Below are 6000 nucleotides of genomic sequence, written 5' to 3' on the forward strand. Positions count from 1 at the left end.
TGGCGGCTACACATATTCTTCATCAGCAATTGAACTGATCAAGTAAAGGTTGTGTATGTGGTTACTTCCAGTACATTTTTCAAATCAAAATCTTCAACATAATGCACATATTTACATCGCAGTTTTCAGAATATAGTAAATTAATGTCCAAGTCAGCCCAACAAACATTGGAAGCCGAAGAAGAGCTTGTTTAGTGTGCAAATAAGCTAAAAAACTAGCTTGTTCAGCTCCAATACCCGGAAAATAGACAATTAACTTCGGTTTAATTGCAGAATGTTAGTCTCTTTTTCAATTCGTCAAAGTAGCTGTCCAAAATATACATTCACTTGATCAAATCCTTTTTGAGATGGAGTTAAATCTTTCTGATTAACTGACGAAACTGACTAGTAGTCTTCAGTTTATATATTAATCGAGAAGTGTACGTCACATAACTAACAATTGAGTACGCCTACAATGGTCTAACCTGCGCACTTTATTTACTGTAATACTTTTCATTTTTATATGCTAAACAAATCCAAACCATCCAATGACACTCATGATAATTAGTAGAACTGGCCCTTTACTGTCGTAATCTGAGAAAGTAACGTGAACGCCAAATTACAACATGCAATGCTGTATGCAACGGATATAATTTGTAATATCAGTTTATGTGTCTTTAGTACACTGTTATTTTAATCTACTCAAAATCTCAGTATTAACCCTCTCTTGAACCGCTAGTGTCGGCATCGGCAACCAAACAGTGCACAGTAAGGTGGCTCAAATTAGTATGGGAAAAACTTTTTTCAATTTTTTTAATGGACTGAATAATCTTATTCAGTTCTATTTGATGCCCTGATGCTCTGGACAAAATTTTAGCCAAATCGGTCAACGTTTGGGCGGTGCTAAACTCGTTGTAAGTTTATATGGAAAAATGTATGTAGAAACATCAAAAAACATACATGTATACATTTTTCCATAAAAAACTCAAAGGTGCAGCCCAATCGGGTTGTACGCAAAGGTGACGTAGGACTACGTAGCTATTCGAAATTGATAGTGTTTGCCATAATAATTTGTGTCGTATTATTAACATTGAGCAAACTGCTCGGAGGCCAACTGAATCAAGAAATCGAATAGTTGTTCCCAGTTGGATGGACTTTGAGTCTCTAACCGTGGAAATAACATGACTCAATGGCCGCTGAAGCCACTCGACTGGCTTTCAGTCGGGGACATCACAATCCTTACTTTGCCACGAACGCTTACATCGCGGGCGAAGACCAAACGTTGCATATAAATATATTTGTGTTTGGTTTCACGCCACTTCTGATTTTGCTTATTTCTCCTTTATTTCGGCCATTTTTGAGGATGGTGTCCTCCAAAAAGGTCTTTATGCATACAAAAGAAGGTTGATCCGACAATCCGATATGAACTTTATTTAAAGTGCAAAACTCAATTGTAACTAGTAAATTTGATAGCGCGGTGGAGAGAGATGATGCAATTAATTTGAACGGGTGGAATCACTAACAGCAACCAAGCTACCACGCTAAACCCGATGCCGCCGAAACAATCCATTTTCGCAATTAACTCTTTCTTTCCATAAAATACTGGTCCTGAGAAGAACCAATTTTCTTTTCCCAATGCGTCTTTCCAATAACTAACTGCATCCAAACGCTTGACAGCACCTTGCGTTGAAATTGTCCGACCGCCTTCGTGCTGCTGTGTCCGCTCCGCTGCATCGAATGTCGAACCGAATCCCGATCAAAACGGCTCGCGCGCGCCGAATAGCAGCTTTCTTGTATTTAATAAATTAAGCCCGTTAGCCCCGCCCCTTTGTGATCTGATATGGGTGTAAATATAATGTGCACTCATAACGATTAATGAAGGGGCGGGGCTAATGGAATTACTTCATTAGATATAAGACGCGCGAGCCATTTCAATCGGGATTTCGCAAACAACGGACTGTTCGGAGAATGACAAATTCTAAGAATCCTATGAAATTTTCTCGATTCTGAATTTGGTTATGAGATGTAGTTTATCTTAGCAGAAATTTCACTCAAGACCATGTTTCTCCATATTACCAATTATTATCTCTTGCCATCTGTCTGTCCGAGCGACGTTCACCGATGGGTGGTTGCTGTAGAAAGTTTCCACTGAGGTGGCGTCTTCATTGATTTTATACAAAAGAAGGTTGATCCGACTATCCGAAATAAACTTTCTTTCAAGTACAAAACTCAATCGTAAATAGCGAATTTGATAGCGCGTCGGAGGGAGATGATGCAGTAAATTTGAATGGATGGAATCACTAACAGCAAGCAAACTACCACGCCAAACCCGATGCCACCAAAACAGTCCATTTTCGCAATTAACTCTTTTCGTAAAATGTTGGTCCTGAGAAGAACCAATTTTCTTTTCCCAATGTTCCTTTCCAACTAACTGACACCACAATTTGTAATAAATTTTCAGCATCGGCACTGGCGGTGCGGGATCGCCACAGTGCTATTTTTATGGTCAACCTTTTCTTCATATGAAATTCTGGTTCGTTGAGGTTGAATGATCTGCAGCAACACATCGAGCACCACCACCAATGCGATGGATTTCCTTTGAAAATGTCATTAGCGCCTCCGTGATGCTGTGTCCGCTCCACTGCGATCGCTTTGATGCGTCTGCTCTGCGTAAAATCTTGTTCAAACTGAGGATTAGATCCAAACCCGCAAGTGATTGATTTTTGATGTCTGTGCTAGTGATGCATGTACGTGATTGGTTAGTTGACCTATTTCTAAACTTTTTATCAATTTTCGATAATAAATAGTTAAAATTCAGTATTTTCATATAAATACAAAGAAGCGTTGACTCATCCTTGATCGAATGGTCCAAAAAAATTGAAAATCTATCGAGAAACGGCTTAGATATTAAGGTTTAAAGTCTATCATATTTTCGTGACGGTCCCCGATTTTCGCAATCGTAAAGTGTACCCCAATATAGAAAACACAGACGTAGTCCTACGTCAAAACTTCCAACGAGTTTAGCACCACCCAAACGTTGAAAGATTTGGCTGAAATTTTGTCCAGAGTATCAGGGCATCGAATAGAACCGGCTCATCAAAAAAATTGGAAAAGTGTTTTTTGAGCCACCCTAGACATGCATGTTTTCTATTTTTCTGTTATGAGCTGGATGAGTACTACTCGTTAACAGCATTTTTGGAGAATGGCGTAAACGTCACTGTTTCAGATTACAGCAGTTTACTTGTTCGAAAAACAAGTTCCAAATGATTATGACAGTTTAACAGAACTATCAATTATTGAAATCAGTGAAGAAGAGTATCATATGTAGTATTGAAGGGATCAAATTGGCTTGAAGTTTGGCTCCAAAGGACCTCTTTTTCTATTATACCGTGCTTTGTAGCACGAATTCAATTATCAACCCTGGCTGTGACTTCTGATATGAATATTCTAATTTTATGAATACAATATTAAAGTCCTTATTATCCAATCGTATCGCTGTATCCTATTGAAATCTATATTCTACGCCAAACCCAAAGCTCTCGACAGAGACTGCCATGTAGGGCATGTCGTTCGGTCTCTACAAACCAACGCCTGGCAAGTGGCAGCTGATGATAGCCGCCCGTGTCAGACGCAGTCTCTGTGTATCAACATTCAAAAAGCGGTCGAACGTGAGCTGCATCACTACTGCTCCGTGTCACGAGGTCGAGAAATCATTCATCCACTAACTACTATACATGGATGGGGATCAGTTTCATCGCAATGCAGTTCGGACTTGGAGTGCGAATAAAAAAAAAAAGAAAGTAACGTGCTGGACGAGATGGATGGGTATAGACAGTTTGTTTAGTTTGCAGTGCAGCGTCGTCCCATCGGGGACACGTGATGGGTTTTATAATTATATTTGAAATTTTACATAGTGGAATGATGTCAGGGGTACTGTCAATTCGATATTAATGACAGTCATTTTCTTTGGGTGGAAAAGATAAATTTGAACAAAGGGACGAAATGAGAAAATATAAACTAATTGACTAAGGAAAAGAAATTTAATGAACTAATTTGAAAAGGGGAACTGTTCCATTTTCCATCACAATGTAATAAATTTATCTCATTTAGTCACAAAGGACCAATGGCACGATTTCATCGGATCCTTCTGCTCGCATGTGTTCTCGCTGCTAAAAAACATCTGTAGAATACCAAAAATAATTGCATTCCGTTCTATTGATTTTGATAACATGAATATAACAGCCATTTAGTATAGCGTTACATGTATCGGAACAGTAACCCTATAATGATTGGGACAAGCTTGTTAGTAAATTTGCAACAAAAAAAAATCGACCTTTTGTTTAATTAAATAATCACAGAAAAGATTGAAGGGTCTTTTGTGCTACCTATCTCAGCATAGGAACGTTATTCAAGATTGTTCTCATCAGCTCGACCTCGGTAAACTTTGGATGTGGTGTCAGAGTGGAGTCACTCAGTTTACATAGCTATTTCAACTACGGTAAACCCCTTCGTACCGTACATAACAGCGCAGTTGTTTTTCCCTTTGTCAGGACAAACATTCGTTACGGTTGGCTGAAGTTGTAAAGAGGGTTATGTACGTACACTGGAGTAAGTTAACATAAGAAGTTCAAGTGAATGACTTATAAAAAATTGCAACAAAAATTGGGTCGAAATTTCACTAGATTTGTTGTTTACGAATAAAAAAAAACTTCCAAACGAAGGATTTTTTTTCGAGTCGTTGGCTAATTTCACTTTGCTGGATGTCTTTTCTTTCGGAGCAACATTTCTCTTTAAGGATTTTTTCCCACTTCAAAGATGCTTTATCTGAAGAACTTACTTTTATAATTAAGACCCACAGTAGAACTCTGGTTGGGCCGTGTTTGCCCAAAACAATTCTAGTACAAATGGTGGAACAAAGCTAAATGTGGCTGCCGACCTAAAATAAAACAAAAACGGCAATTGAGCCCATAATTAATAAGAAGCGAATAATAATAAAAAAGTTTATAATCATGATAATCTCTTACTCTAAACCATCAAATGAAAGCACTTCCATCGTTGCTAGGTGAATTTGCCATTACGTTTATGTTCTTTCAATGTTCTCAGACAAAAGCCAACGAATATGTATCCCAAGCGGCAGTTGGCTTCGTACCGGCTAAATAGAAGAGCTCTTTTTTTTCTCTTGAAACCTAGGACTTTTCTATACATACGGTCATACCGTTGTTGTTTTACTGTGCCACCATGCATCGTGATTCATGCTTATTTTTTGTACGGGAACTGGAAATGCGCTCGTTGTTTCATTTAATCTGCCCTCTGCTCTTGCTATTGTGGTTCAGTCACTGTCGATCTGACATTCAGCTAACTGGTCGTTCATGATACCCAATAAGTAATTTATTAGAAACTTTCAGAGATGATAATTGAGGAAAATGAAACTTTGACCACAAAACTAAAAAAATGGATCGTCACTTGACCGTTCTTCTATCGAACGTTGTTGGGGAGTAAAATTGCTCCAAGTCCTATATAAGCTTCCATTTCACAAATTGGGCCCATGAGAATTATATTCGTATTTTACCTCAGTGCAGTAATGCATTGGTTTAGATATTGGGAACGGGTAAATGGCTGCACTTATCCGGCTCCATGTGTGGGAAACTTGCAGGACATACTCATACTTGGGATCCATGTCAAATCCGTGCAACAGAGAACCTGAAGTGGGTTTTCGCAACATGGACCATGCATGTATGTGTGTTTGTATGCTCAGTGCAAAGAAATGATGTTTATTTTGTAGTGCTGCTTTTTTCATCGCTCATGGTTTGTATTTGGTGTCTGGTCTGGAAGAAAAGCTTCAAAAAGAAACAAACAAACCTATACCCTATAGCCATATTCTATATTAGTAAGCGAGGTGGAGCAGCATGGTCCCTGAAGATGGTGAACTAGTTCTCCGCTGCTGTCCGTATCTGTGCACATATCACTGAATGCAGTGCATCCTTTCACTGCTTAGAAACGACGACAACATGTTGTGGCTCTT

Source organism: Armigeres subalbatus, chromosome 3, assembly GCF_024139115.2.
Source record: "Armigeres subalbatus isolate Guangzhou_Male chromosome 3, GZ_Asu_2, whole genome shotgun sequence".
NCBI lineage: Eukaryota > Metazoa > Arthropoda > Insecta > Diptera > Culicidae > Armigeres > Armigeres subalbatus.